Source organism: Miscanthus floridulus, chromosome 9 (genome assembly GCF_019320115.1).
Source record: "Miscanthus floridulus cultivar M001 chromosome 9, ASM1932011v1, whole genome shotgun sequence".
Lineage (NCBI taxonomy): Eukaryota > Viridiplantae > Streptophyta > Magnoliopsida > Poales > Poaceae > Miscanthus > Miscanthus floridulus.
Genome location: NC_089588.1, coordinates 9,759,777 through 9,775,719, shown reverse-complemented (window position 1 = coordinate 9,775,719; position 15,943 = coordinate 9,759,777). Strand labels below are relative to the sequence as shown.

The window sequence follows — 15,943 nt, the reverse complement described above, 5'->3', positions numbered from 1 at the left end:
CGGCTTCCTTGAGATCGTCTGGGTCTTCAACACTGGGCTACCGATCCTCGACCCTGCACTTCTCACTGCTGCTGTCGATAAGTATGATTTGATACACATTTGGTGAAGTACAAAGCATTGATTTGTCTTATTGTTTGAATTAAAAAACTTCTTATATTGAATGAAAGACCCACAGGTGGAGGCCAGAGACCCACACCTTCCACCTTCCTTGTGGCGAGATGACTATCATGATGTAGGACGTGAAGATGATTCTATGTCTACGGTTGGGGGGTCTTCCAGTGACTGGGATCCTTGATAACGAGCACTGGATGGACTTGGTGGAGCAGTTCTGTGGTAGAAGACCACCTGAGGATGAGGATGCTAAGAGAGCAAAGTAAGAATTTCTACATTCCAAACATTTACCATTTTGACACCAGCACATGCAAGTCTTTGGTTGGTCTCTTATATCACAAATATATGTTATGGTCTAAGTCTATCGTTGATCTACATATTCTGCAAATTATTTTGCTATTTAAATGGAGGGTGTAGTACATAACTTTTATGATGCATATTGTCTTTGTCTAATTTAATGTTTATTTTTGTTCCCTCAGCTCTCATGTAATTATCCTTCAAAATTTTTAGGAAAACATCCGTGTCAGTTCGGTCTAGATAACAGAAAACTTCAGGGCACCACTGCACCCAGACACTCCAGAGCAGGAGATCAAGAGGTATGCTTGGGTGTGGCTGTGGCACTTCTTAGGCGCCTTCCTGTTCCCCGATGTGTCGGGTAACACCATCAGCTGGGCCTTCCTCAACATACTGAGCCAGCCATGGGAGAATATAGGAGCGTATAGCTAGGGCAGCATGGTCCTAGCATGGATCTCTCGTCAGCTCTGCGTTGCTTGCCGACACAGTACAGGAGGTGCCAACCTAGGAGGTTGCTCCCACCTACTACAAGTTTGGTGTTGGGAGCGATGGACAGTCAAGAGGCTCATTATTCACGGTTTACCTATAAATGCATTGATTTTTTATTTTCCTCAAACTTGATGCCGCACTTGTGACTGACTATCCTATTCAATGTAGGCATGGAATCACATGGACGTAAGACCGACTGCTCTGTACGTCTGACAAGAAGCAGAGGTAGTGAAAGGATCAAGATGCCCAAGAGGGGGGTGAATTGGGCTAATTCTAAATTTCTTTGCAATAATTAAACTCTACGGTTAGCCTAATTAACCCCTTGTGCCTAGAAAGTGTTTCTATTGATCTAACGCACAAAAGTTTTGCAACCTAAGTTCCAATCCTACTCTAGCATGGAAATTCTAGGAATGTAAATGACAAGAATTGAATTGCTCAAAGTAAATGCTCAAAGTAAATAGAGAAGGAGGAACACGGCGATGTTTTGCCGAGGTATCGGAGAGTCGCCACTCCCCACTAGTCCTCGTTGGAGCACCCGCGCAAGGGTGTAGCTCCCCCTTAATCCGCGCAAGGATCAAGTGCTCTCTACGAGTTGATTTTTTGATACTCCATTGCGGTGAATCACCCACAACCGGTCATAACTTGAGTTAGGTCATCCACAAGCTCTCCGGATGATCACCAAGCTCCCAATCACCACCAAGCCGTCTAGGTGATGGCGATCACCAAGAGTAACAAGCACGGACTCTCACTTGACCATGACAAGCCTAATGAGAAGGGTGGATGCACACTTTGCTACTCTTGATCTCACTAATGAGGGCTCTCTTTAGGATTCTCAAATCTCAATCACCTCACTAGGACCTTGCTCTTCTTGGCACTCTCAAAGGTGTTTCTCAGCTATTGGAATGAGCAAAAGTACCCCCACATATGAGTGGAGGAAGTATTTATAACACCGGCTGAAAAATGAACCGTTATGTGCCTCTATGGGGTGATCGGACGCTCTGGTCATGTTGACCGAATGGTCCGATCAGTTCTCCCCAATCTCCAATGTTTAAAGTGTGACCAAACGCTAGCCAGCATCTGGTCAGCACTGACTGGATGCGTCCGGTCGTGATTTTCCCTCTCTGGAACCTAACTAGAGTCGACCGGACACTGGCTCTCAATGTCCGGTCACTTCACCTCTCAGCGTCCGGTCGCACCAGACGAAATCACCTTGGTCAAATGAACTGACCGGACTCTGCGCCAGTGTCCGGTCACACCGAAGCCAGCGTCCAGTTAGCATTTGACCCTCCATTCACTTCCAACTTCGATCATGCGTGAATGAAGTTTGCTCCAATGGATCTAAGGGCTATTTTGGAGCTACCTAGTGCTAGATTTAGTAAGTGTGCACCACACCTAACCCACTAGACTCACCTAGGTCAAGCTACCCATCCATACCCCCTTAATAGTACAGCCAAAGGAAAAATAAAGTCCTAAACTACGCTAAGTGTCTCTTCAACTCCAAATGACACTTAGAACTAGTCCATCCTTTGAAAACCGAAACAATTTCCATCGTAGGGGCATGACCACCATGATTGCCCAATCGATCTCTATTACCATGACCTAACTTAATTACCTCTGTAAAACACACGTTAGTCATAGTAATCATGTATTGTCATTAATCATCAAAACCCAACTAGGGGCCTAGATGCTTTCAATCTCCCCCTTTTTGGTGAATGATGACAATACCACCTCGAGTATGTGAAAGAGATGAGGTTTTTAACATGCTTGGTTCATATAAGCTTTTGCAAATAAGAACAAAAGTGTTAGTCAAGCTTATATGACCCAAGCCAACATGATGTACTCAAAAGATATGAAATAAGCATGAGTACAAGTAATAAAGCTCATTTGCATCGGAGTAAAAATGCGGAAGCAAAAGCAAATGAGCATAGCACAAGTGATATGACATAAATAATTCAAAGTAGAGAGCACACATGTCATATATCACGATCATGTAGATATCACTATCACATAAATATAGTTTGATGCATAAAAGTAAACACACGACGAATGCATAATAGTGTATCACACATAAAAACTCCAAATGTAATAGATAAGCTAATAGATAAACTAAGCTCCCCCTAGATAAGTCGCTCCCCCTAAGACTAACATACTCGAACCCTCTCCAACTTTGGCGTCAAACACCAAAACCTAAGGGTTGGTCAACGGGGCTGCAGTGGATGAGCCGGGCGCTGAGGTACGAGGAGCGAGCTGGAACTGAGTGCCATCATCATCTGACCCTAAGCTCTGAGCAGTCTAACCCTCTGTAGCTAGAAGCGATGCTAAAGCAGTCTGGGTCGTATCAGGGATTGGAGCTGCTGTAGGCTATGCTGGTATGACTGAAACAGCCAGCTTTGATGATGCCACTGAGGAAGGGAGCGTCTCTGTAGTCCCAGTAATAGGTGCAACTATAGAAGGACCTAGGACATGTAGATATGGTGGAGTAGGCTGCCCTATCAACTCATTGAAGGAAGCACCAAGGCTCCTAGACACTATAGTCTCTGGCACTAGCAGCGAGGAAGTCTGAGCCAGTGTGAAGCCCATCTGAAAAGGTGTGAACTACGGGGCTAGCACTGGCGAAGCAAACCACTAGGACACCTACTCTATAGGAGAAGCAAACTGCGTCATAGAAGTGGTGGTAGTCTGACCAAGCTGGGGCGAAGGCTGTGGCATTGGAGCCCCAATAGCTATCACAACATGCTGCATAAACCCAAGTAGTTGTTGCTGCATGAGGAGCTACTGCTGATGCATGGCCTACTGCTGCTGCTATAAAGCCTGAGTTTGCTGCTGCATAGTCAGCTACTGTCACTGGAACTCGTCCTGCCGAGTCTAGAACTATGCAAAAGTGGCAGTTGTCTCTTGAACCTGGCGAGCCTGATCCTGCCTCATCCGCTCAAGTATGGCAAGAAGAGTGGGGTCTATCTGCTATGCAGGTGGAGCTGAACTAGAGCTGCCGGTCTCATGGTCATGTCGACGTGCAGGCATCTGAGGAATGTTCCGGTAGTCCTCGTCAGAGCTGTCACTGGGGTCACTCTCGACTATCCCCTCCTGCTGAGCATCTAACTGCTCCTCCTCTATAGCTACAATGCCCCTAATAGTCTCATCCTACTAGGCTGTAGTCTCTGGCACCTCTGGATGACGACGCGGCTGGCTAGGTGCACTCAGTGTACTATGGCAGATCATCTGAGTCAGGTTGTATGCAGGGAACCCTATAGTAGCACCACTGTACTCAGCTAGCATCTCAGGCGGCCTCACTATAACTGCCCTGTGAATAAGGAACGTGATCTAGTGGGCATAGGGCAACTGTCAGTGACCTCTAAACCCCTTAGCAATAGTATCCTCCAGCTCTGAAAGAAGGAGATCCCAAATGTCAAATACGGTCTATTGCATCAGGGAGTTGAGAAGCCATAGCTGTATATGTGTTAAGCCCTCTCTATATCCCATCCTCAGAAGTAGTGTCCTCCTCATGATAGCCTCAAGCACACGAGCAGTGGGAGTGAGATCACTGGGGATCCTTCTCGACCCTTCGCTAAAAGGCTCCGTAAAGCAGTGGCGGACCAAATCTGTAGGAGGCACCATACTGCCATGAGGGCGTCTGGGAGGCATAGTCTGTCCATAGCAAACCTCATGTAGCTGAACGGGCTACTCCTAAAGCCTAAGTATCTCCCTGACCCTAGAGCTCAACAGCCTGTAATCTCTGCCTCTGAATGCAAAGTAAATGTATCTGTGCTGTGGGTCAATCCAGAGAGTAGCATAGAACTCACGGACCCAAGATGGAATATATAATCTGGTTTGTCTGAGTAGATCTATTAGCCCTGGTAGATATGCTAGGTAGGGGCGAATATGCTCTCCAGCTGCTACAACTATGGACTCAATGTTGTACACCCTCTGAGATCTGAATACAGCACCACTATTAAGATATGCATTATAGAAATCCTCCTGCAGTGGTGTGTAGAAGCCCTCTGAAGCTCTATCATCCCTCCTCGGCGGGAACCACTTCTCAAAGTCCACAAATCTGAGCTGCTAAACCTACTTGGCCGTGGCGGCCCTCAGATCTAGATGAGTCACTGGAGGTGGACCCTATGGTCTAGGCGGTGGACGAGAACCTCTCCGCTATGTATCTACCCTCGGTGTGACTGGAGCATGGGTACGACCAGAGTGGCGAAGCTATGGCTGAGGTGCCTGCTCTGTCTCCTCGGCCTGCTGTCCCTCCTAAGTCTGCTCTGCTAGCTGTGGCTGCTGCTGTGACTCCCCTTGAGGCTGACTCTCATCAATAGCAACACACCGTCCTACAACCATGACAGTCCCAGTTGGACCACCATGACGGCGCTCAACATGCTCAAGTGCTTCTCTTGTTGCTGGTGGAAGCTAATCTGCAATAACCACACCACTACGAGCACCTCCTCTCTCAACACGATCTGTGCCCTCTGCAACTGCGGCTGCTCTAGCTATATCTACATCAGGGTACTTCTGCTTCTTTGTTGCCAGCTTCTTTGTCGCCTTGCCTTTTGGATCTACAGGCAAGCGAGGCGGACACCTCGGATCCTCATCACCTGGACCACCTCCAGTGTTCTTGACACAAGCCATTTGACAAGAACTACTACATCTGACAAAGATCAACTACCAACTATTACTTTCGAGGCTTGGCCTCGATCCGTACTCGCGAGCTTAGCCCCGAGTTGACTAACAACTACAAATAGGACCTCAATGGCACCGACTCGCTACACGATAGAATAGATATGATATACAAATAATTTTAATTATTCATCTAGAGATACGAAACCCTAAGAAAGCAAGCAATTAGGTATGAAATTGAATCAAGGGCTTGCTACCTGATGAACCAGTGAACCAAAGAGAAGAGGAACGACACACGAGGAACCACCGAATCGACTAGGGTTAGGGTTGCAATGCAGCGAGGAAATGGCTGTGGAAACCCAAAGGCAGTGCAGGCAGTGAGCAATGCGGCTCGATTTGGTGGAGCAGAGGGCACAGGTAGGCGCGGCACTGGCGGACACGGCAAATAGGGCATGACGCAGGGTGTGCGGTGGCACACGGGCTCGGGACAGCATGGTGGCACATGGGCAAAAGCTCGGCGGTGCGGCGGCGCGAAGGCACGGGCGTGTGAAGGCGCGACGCGGCGGTGCTGGAGTAGGAGCAGGGAGGCGCGGCTGCGTGAGCACGGTGGTGCGGGAAGAGCTCGAGCACGGTGGCATGGCGAAGTCAGCGGGTCAGGCATGGGATGTGCAGCGGTGGTGGATTAGGTCAACGGCGCGTGGATTATATGGGAGTCCCCCGCGAGATAGAAAAGGAAATGGAGATAAGAGATTGAATCCCGCACGTTTTCTATTGACCGAACGCTCTGGTGGCAGCGACCGGACGCTACCACCCAGCGTCCGGTCGATTCCAGAGAGGTCCAAATCCCCTGGAATCATGACCAGACACGTCCGATCCCTACTGACCGGACACAGCCAGAGTCCAGTCGATCATGTCTTCATCGTCTTCGCTTGACCGGACGCTGGATCGCCTTCTGACCGGACGTTGGGAGAACACTATTTCAGCGTCCGATCACTCCTTCGCAGCATCAGTTCACCTCTTGTAAACTGACCGAACGCTGGACATCAGAGTCCGGTGCAGCGTCCAGTCACTTTTTTTCCAGCAAATCTTCAAAGTCCTTCGTGCTGCCTGTTCCTAATCAAGTCCCAACTTCAATAAGATCCAAATAAACACCAATTGGGACTGGTGTGAGTGACCTCTCTCAAACCCTCATGTTTTTCAAAAATATTTTACCTTAGGCTATAATTTTTTTAAGAAAATAGGCAATAAGAGGGCAATTGAAGATAAACGACAAAGCAACATTCATGCATATGCAATGCAATACTTGAAAGTAAATCTAGTTGCTTGTCAAGTTTGATCCAAGGCTAAGCTTCTTCACTCGCTTTTCGACGGTTATCTTAACCATGTTAGACAAGCCCTATTTGCATTACCAAAGATTAAACATGTTGTATATTACAATGCACTGCAAGGGACAACACAAGCTCATCTTTTAGTAAAGTTGCTAAAATCAAGAACATTGAGCTCATTCTGCAATCGACAAAAAGTTGCCTCATCTAGCGGTTCAGTGAAGATATCCGCCAATTGATCCTCGGTCCTTACACCTTCTAATGATATATCATTCTTTGCAACATGATCTCTAAGAAAGTGATGGCGGATATCTATGTGCTTGGTGTGAGAGTGTTGAATCGGATTATTTACAAGTTTTACCGCACTTTGATTGTCTCACAAAAGAGGTACTTTTTCTAGAACTACACCATAGTCTAGCAAAGTTTGTTTCATATAAAGAATTTATGCACAACAAGCACCCGCGGCAATGTATTCCACTTCAGCGGTGGATAAGGCCACACTATTTTGTTTCTTGGAGGATCAAGACACAAGTGATCAACCAAGCAAATGGCACCCTCCGGATGTGCTTTTTCTATCAACTTTGCATCCGGCATAATCTGAATCGGAATAGCCAATTAATTCAAATCTAGCTCCTTTGGGATACCAAAGGCCAATGCTTGATGTGTGCTTAAGATACCTAAGAATTCTTTTAACGGCAATCAAATGAGTTTCCTTAGGATTAGCTTGAAATCTAGCACACATACACACACTAAACATGATGTCGGGTCTAGATGCAGTTAAATATAACAAGCTACCAATCATAGAGCGGTAGAGAGTTTGATCAACCGTGTTACCTCCCTCATCTAGGCCGAGATGTCCATTAGTTGGTATTGGTGTCTTGATTGGCTTACATTCATCCATCTTGAATCTCTTGAGAAGATCATTTGTATATTTCTCTTGAGAGATGAAAATCACTTCTCTCATTTGCTTGACTTGAAAACCAAGAAAGAATGTAAGCTCTCCAATCATTGACATCTCGAACTCCTTCGACATCAATTCACCAAACTCTTTGCAAGAATCTTCATTTGATGATCCAAAGATGATATCATCAACATACACTTGACAAATGAAGATATGTCCATCAACCTTCTTGGTGAATAGTGTTGTGTCGACCTTCCCAATGGTGAAGCCCTTCTCAATGAGGAAGTCCCGAAGGCGCTCATACCAAGCTCTTGGGGCTTGCTTAAGCCCATATAATGCCTTGGACAACCTATAAACATGATTAGGATATCTAGGGTCTTCAAACTCAGGAGGTTGATCAACATAGACTAGTTCATTAATAAAGCCATTTAAAATGCACTTTTCACATCCATTTGATAAAGTTTCATTTCTTGATGTGATGCATATGCAAGGAGGATGTGAATGACTTCTAATTTTGCAACCGGTGCAAAGATCTCTACAAAATCCAAACCTTCAACTTGAGAGAACCCCTTTGCTACTAGTCTTGCCTTGTTCCTCACAACTATGCCTTGATCATCTTGCTTGTTGCGGAACACCCACTTTGTTCCAATGACTCTTGCACCTTTTGGTCGCTCTTCAAGAGTCCAAACTTCATTGCAGGTGAAGTTGTTCAACTCTTCATGCATGGCATTTATCCAATCCAGATCTTGAAGAGCTTCTTCTACCTTGGTAGGCTCAAAACAAGAGACAAAAGAGTGATGAGCAATAAATGAAGCAAGTTTTTGTGAGCGAGTCATTACACCCTTTGATGGACTCCCTATGATGAGATCTTGTGGATGATCTTGTAGTAGAGATGTATTTCTTCTATTGACCACATGAGGAGGAGGTTGTGGACATCAACATCTTGTGCTTGTACCACCATTTGCTCATGGGAGACATGAGTGTCTTTATTTTCTCCTCTCCCATCTTTATCACCATCTTGTGGCACATTTGATGAAGAGGGTGAATCAATCACTTGTACATCATCTTTATTAGTTTTAGGCTTGATGTCTCCAACCAGAATGTTCTTCATAGCCTCCCTCAATGGTTCATCACCTACATCATCAAGATTCTCATGTGCTCCTTGGGAGCCGTTAGATTCATCAAATTGCACATCATATGTTTCTTCAACCAAGCCGGTGGCATGATTAAATACTCTATATGCTTTGGACTTTGATGAGTAACCAATAAGAAAACCAATATCACAACATCTTTGAAACTTCCCTAGGTGTTGCCGCTTCTTGTAGATGTAGCATTTGTAACCAAACACCCTAAAGAAGGAGACGTCCGGTTTCTTCCCATTGAGCAACTCATAAGGTGTCTTGCCAAGGAATTTTTGAAGGAATAGGTGGTTTGATGCATAGCATGCGGTATTGATAGCTTCCGACCATAGAGCTTCAGAGGTGTTGTACTCATCAAGCATTGTTCTTGCAAGAGTGATCAATGTCTGGTTCTTCCTCTCAACTACACTATTTTGTTGAGGAGTATATGTTGCGGAGACCTCATGTTTGATTCCAACTTCATCACAATAGGCTTCTATGTTTGTGTTGTCAAATTTCTTCCCATTGTCACTTCAAATCTTCTTGAGCTTCACTTCAAATTCATTTTGTGCTCTCTTAGCAAACTTTTTGAAGCAAGATGGAACTTCGGATTTGTCATGAAGGAAGAATACACATGTATACCTTGAATAGTCATCAACAATCACAAGACAATAAATATTTGCTCCCAAACTCTTGTATGTTGTTGGTCCAAATAAGTCCATGTGAAGGAGTTCTAGCACTCTTGTTGTTGACATGAAAGCTTTGGTTGGATGAGTGTTTGCAACTTGCTTGCCGGCTTGACATGCACTACAAAGCTTGTCCTTAAACTTTACATCCTTCAACCCTCTCACCAAATCATTCTCCATTAGCTTCTTGAGTGAGCTTATCCCAACATGAGCAAGTCTTCTATGCCATAACCACCCAAGTGTTGTTTTGGTGAATAGGCAAGTCTTCAAGTTAGCATCTTAGAAGGTGAAGTCCACTAGATATAGGTTGTTGTATCTAAATCCTTTGAATATCACTTGATCATCATCCTTCTTAGATACAACAACTTCCTTCTCGGTAAACAAGCATTGGAAGCTAAGATCACACAATTGTTCAACGGATAGTAAGTTGAAGCTCAATGAAGCAACATATAGCACATTAGAGATTGAATGATCCTTTGATATTGCAACTTTGCCCAATCCTTTAACCTTGCCCTTTGAGTTATCTCCAAATATGATTCTTTCTTGTCCATCTACTTCTTCATCTGGTGAGGTGAACATACAAGGATCACCGGTCATATGTTGTGTGCAACCATTATCAATAACCCAATGACTTCCACCGGTCTTGTAGTTCACCTACACACAAGAGATCAAGCTTTAGGAACCCAAAATTGTTGAGGGCCCTTCATCTTCTCAACAAGTGACTTTGCTTCCCAAATTTTCTTAGGCCTATTCTTGTTGGGAGGTCCTAAGAATATTACTTTTATCTTTCCACTAGAATCCTATCTAAGCATGTAATGAGCATTGAAGGCAAAAGGTCTAGCATGCTTGGGCAAGGGTTGTGGTGGTGGAGTTTGGCACTCATGGGCAAAATGGCCTTCTTATCCACACTCAAAACATCTCTTTGGCTTTGGCTTTGATTTGTGTTGTTGTTGAGCTTGAGCCTTCTTCTCTTGATTTCCCAAGTACCCAATGCTACTTCTATCCATCTTTATGACGGTGTTCATTAGTAGCTCACTTTGAAGATGCTTGCCTCTTGTGAACTTGCTCAATCCAATCTTGAGATGCTCTTTCTCCAACTTGAGCTTCGTGTTCTCTTCTTTAAGAGCATCATTGTTCTTCTCTTCCTTGAGCTTCTTGTTTTCTTCTTTAAGCTTCTCATTCTCAAGAATCAAATCACCATCATGATCAAGAGTTTCTAGCACAATAGTGTTGTGGCTTTTGATCTCTTCAAGATCTTTCTTGAGCTTCTCATTGTCATTTTTGAGCTTGACAAACTCATCATAATCATTAGCCTTAACCACTTGCTTGCCCTTGCAACTAGAACTTTGCTCAATGCTCTCAATGATCAAATCATCACACGATGTAGCTATATCAATCTTAACAACATTGTTAGTAGCATCATGTGGCTCATTGGATAAAAATTCTTGAGCAATGACAAGATTATCATGATTAATTTTAAGAGTAGTATATTCTTTTAGCTTGTTGTGGCTAGTGATGAGCTCTTTGTGCATCAACTCAAGTTTATCATGTTTATCTTTAAGCTCTTTCTTGGAAGATTTGAGCTCCTTGAGTTTGGATGATATAGCATCATTTCCATCTCTAAGCTCAACACTAGCCTTTTCCACTATATCACATTTAGCTAAAAGTGAATCATTCTTAGCTTCTAGATTTTCATTCTTAGCTCTACTCTTTCTAATGATCTTAGTATATTGATTTAGCAATTTGACAAGATCATCATAAGAAGATGATTCATATTCATCATCATCACTATCACTATCACTATCATCATTGCTAGCATTTTCATCACCACTACTATCATCATTTGATACCTTGCGATCACCCTTGGCCATAAAGCATAGGTGTGTAGAGGATGATGGCGGTGGTGGCGGTGAAGATGATGAAGAATCAATAACAATAGCGGCCACCTTCTCATTGTCACTATCATCATCGGATGATCCACTAGATGAATCAATGTCCATGAGCTAATCACTGATGATGTATGCCTTTCCACTTTTCTTCTTCTTGTGGACCATCTCTCTTCTTGTATGGCTTATCTTTCTTCTTCTCATCTTCATCACTTGAGTCATCTTTCTTGCCCTTGTTCTTGTTCTTGAACATGTCTTTCTTGGCTTTGTGCATTGGTGTGATAGATGACTAAGTTCTCCACAATTGTAGCAATCCATCTCCGAGATTGGCTTTCTTCTAGAGCTTGTGAAGAACTTCTTCTTGCCATCAAACTTGATGCCACTCTTGTTGAGCTTCTTTAGCATCTTGGCGGTTCTTTTCACCATGAGAGCAAGGCTTGCATCATCAACTTCATCATCACTTGAGCTCTCATACTCAAGCCTTGCTTTACCCTTCTCTTGGCTAGCTTTGAATGCTAAGTCCTTATCTTTTTTCTTGGTAGAGGATGAGCCATCTTGTGGCGTGATGTGCATATACATCTCATGAGCATTGATCTTTCCCAAGATTTGTGTCGGTGTAGCGGTGGAAAGATCACCTTGATGAAGCACGGTCACAATATGCCCATATTTGTCAATGGGGAGGACACTCAAGATATTTCTTACAACATCGGATGGTTGCATTTGAGTGAGTCCAAGCCCATTTACTTCCTCTACAAGAATATTCAAACGTGAATACATCTCATTAGCACATTCTTTGGGAAGCATCTCAAAAGAGTTAAGCTTTTTCATGACAAGATGACAGCGTTCCTCATGCTCACTCTTTGTTCCCTCAAGGAGCGCATAAACGTCCGACCATAGTGTATGGGCGTCCTTGTGGTTCCTCACCCGGTTAAACACATCTTTACAAAGGCCTCTAAAGATGGTATTTCGAGCCTTTGTATTCTATTTTTCATAATTCACCTCATCGCCTTGTAGGTGTGTAGCATCCTTAGGTTTTGGGAAGCCTTATGAGGTGGCTCTAAGTATTCCAACATCTAAAGCTTCTAAGTATGCCTCCATGCGGATTTTCCAATAACAAAATAATTCCCCACAAAGATAGGAGGAGGTCTATCCCTGTGAGACATCTTTCTCTAGGCGGTTAAGCATAAATACGTGAGCACGAGGCTCTGATACCAACTGAAAGGATCAAGATGCCCAAGAGGGGGGTGAATTGGGCTAATTCTAAATTTCTTTGCAATAATTAAACTCTACGGTTAGCCCAATTAACCCCTTGTGCCTAGAAAGTGTTTCTATTGATCTAACGCACAAAAGTTTTGCAACCTAAGTCAATCCTACTCTAGCATGGCAATTCTAGGAATGTAAATGACAAGAATTGAATTTCTCAAAGTAAATGTTCAAAGTAAATAGAGGAGGAACGCGGCGATGTTTTGCTGAGGTATCGGAGAGTCGCCACTCCCCACTAGTCCTCGTTGGAGCACCCGCGCAAGGGTGTAGCTCCCCCTTGATCTGCGCAAGGATCAAGTGCTCTCTATGGGTTGATTCTTCGATACTCCATCACGGTGAATCTCCCACAACCGCTCACAACTTGAGTTGGGTCATCCATAAGCTCTACAAATGATCACCAAGCTCCCAATCACCACCAAGCCATCTAGGTGATGGTGATCACCAAGAGTAACAAGCACGGACTCTCACTTGACCACGACAAGCCTAATGAGAAGGGTGGATGCACACTTTACTACTCTTGATCTCACTAATGAGGGCTCTCTTTGAGATTCTCAAATCTCAATCACCTCACTAGGACCTTGCTCTTCTTGGCACTCTCAAAGGTGTTTCTCAGCTGTTGGAATGAGCAAAAGTACCGCCACACATGAGTGGAGGAAGTATTTATAACACCAGCTGAAAAATGAACCATTATGTGCCTCTGCGGGGTGACTGGACGCTCCGATCATGTTGACCAGATGCTCCAGTTAGTTCTCCCTGATCTCTAGTGTTTAAAGTGTGACCGGACGCTGGCCAACATCCGGTTAGCACTGACCGGACATGTTCGGTCATGATTTTCCCTCTCTAGAACCTTACTGGAGTCAAAGCATCTGGTCAATTCACCTCTCAGTGTCCGGTCGCACCAGACGAAATCACCTTGGTCAAATGAACTGACCGGACTCTGCGCCAGCGTCCGATCACACCGAAGCCAGTGTCCGGTCAGCATTTGACCCACCATTCACTTCCAACTCTCGATCATGCGTGAATAAAGTTTGCTCCAATGGATCTAAGGGCTATTTTGGAGCTACCTAGTGCTAGATTTAGCAAGTGTGCACCACACCTAACCCACTAGACTCACCTAGGTCAAGCTACCCATCCATACCCCCCTTAATAGTATGGCCAAAGGAAAAACAAAGTCCTAAACTACTCTAAGTGTCTCTTCAACTCCAAACGACACTTAGAACTAGTCCATCCTTAACCTTGTCGTCCATCCTTTGAAAACCGAAATGATTTCCATCATAGGGTCATGACCACCATGATTGCCCAATCGATCTCCATTACCATGACCTAACTTAATTGCCTCTGCAAAACACATGTTAGTCATAGTAATCATGTATTGTCATTAATCACCGAAACCCAACTAGGGGCCTAGATGCTTTCAGGTAGTTAGAGGGAACCCGAAGCGGCGGTACAGGCAGTACTCGGACATGCTAGACGTCCTGACACAGCACCAGGTAACGACCAGTTTGATACTGCTAGTCGGTGTTGTTGCTTTTTTATTATTCCCAAAACCTAACTATAGTTACCTAACTTTCAGGTGAATTGGTGTCCTTAGTCCAGATTCGAGCTAGAGGGGTACCTGAGTCCTCGCACTGAGGAAGAGTCGGACAAGTGGCTTTTTAATGGGCCACTAATTTTCTTCCATGTGGTCGAGATGCACTACCCTATAAGGGTGTATAGGCAGTTCGAAAGATTGTAGCCATGCCCACTGCTGTTGTACACAACCAACAGAAAGTTGCATGGGTGCGACAACTATAACATAATAATTTAGCAGTCATGTGCATACATACAACCACTAACTTACATTAAACTTGTAGGTATGATCAAAGGAACAGGTACAAGGAGAAGAATTGGGCCATGACGCATGCGAGGTACATCCACGACTAGGAGAATAGGCAAAGGGTCTTGATCGCCGAGAAACCGCCGCACGACCAACGCAACTTCGACCGCTACCTCCAATGGTTGCGTAGGAGTACCCGCACACATATGCAGGCCCCCTACACTAACAAGCCAATTGATGAGGACGAAGACGAGGATAACATTGCTGATGCATACAACAAGGCGACAAGGATTGAGACACAGCTTCAGAGAGCCCCACTACAGAGATACATGGTAAGAAATTTGAATTTCAATACAACTGCACGCCGGCGTTCCTATGAATTGTAGTGATACGAACTTACCTCGATTGTGTATGCAGGCAACACAATTGACAAGTCTATCCAACGAAGCAGCCGTGTGACTTCACGAGACTAGAGGGGAGTCACACAGCATTCTACATGTCTTCGTCGATGTACATTCTATTCTTAAAGCCATGAATGTGGTTAAATGGTTCCCATGACTCATTCATCTGTGTTTTCTTTTTTTGTAGAAAGTGAGGAGGAGCTGCAAGAAGCTGGCACAAAAGCTCAGCTGCATGGATACTTCATGGGAGATGTCCTATGACCTGGACCTATCTAGTTCCTTACGCTCGAGCACTATGCTGACACGAGCAGGTTCCTCTGACACGATGGCTGCTGGGACCTCTGATGTTCGTACTCCCGGCAATGTAGGCAAGGGTCCTGCGGAGCATGACGTTGAGGAGGATGAGGATGAGGAGGACGAGGACGAGGATGAGGATGACGAGGAGGACTACGATGAGATTGGGATGTCTCAGCTTGGTGATGCACCATTTCCTACACAGTTCGATGAACAGGTACTTGAAACAACCCTTCGCCATATACGTCACAATTACTTAAACATTGTAAGTAATGATGCCTATATTGTAATTGTAGGATCCTAGTTACACTCAGCAGTACCGCCGGGTGTACCACCAGTGAGATCGTACCGACGTTGGGTTCACCCCTAACATGCTGCCTTCACGTCCGAAGAGGCAGCGACGTCCGCGATACCCATATACTCCTAGGTCGTTGGAGTTCTTTAGGATGACATGATGCGCTTGTACTCGAACACCCATATACTGATGGAACATGTAGTATGTCAAGTAATATCGAACTTATGTATTGATGAACTTATGTTGTAGTTATGACTTGCTGAACTTATGTCGAACAGGGGTATTGTCGAACTTGCAATGAACTTGGGACGTGTACAAGTTAGGATTGCTGAACTTGTGTATTAATTGTCTCGTGCACTTAACCTTCCTGCTGACCTATTCGTTAAACTAACACGACGAAATAACTTGGCTCATGTGAGAGCATAATAGAAGTGCCTTGTTCCATTTGCTGCT

General features: G+C 44.6%; 1 pseudogene; it reads left to right on the top strand.

Annotated features, from left to right (window-relative positions):
• Positions 1-218: 218 nt before the first annotated feature.
• Positions 219-15,536, top strand: LOC136479194 (serine/threonine-protein phosphatase 7 long form homolog; annotated as a pseudogene).
• Positions 15,537-15,943: the final 407 nt, after the last annotated feature.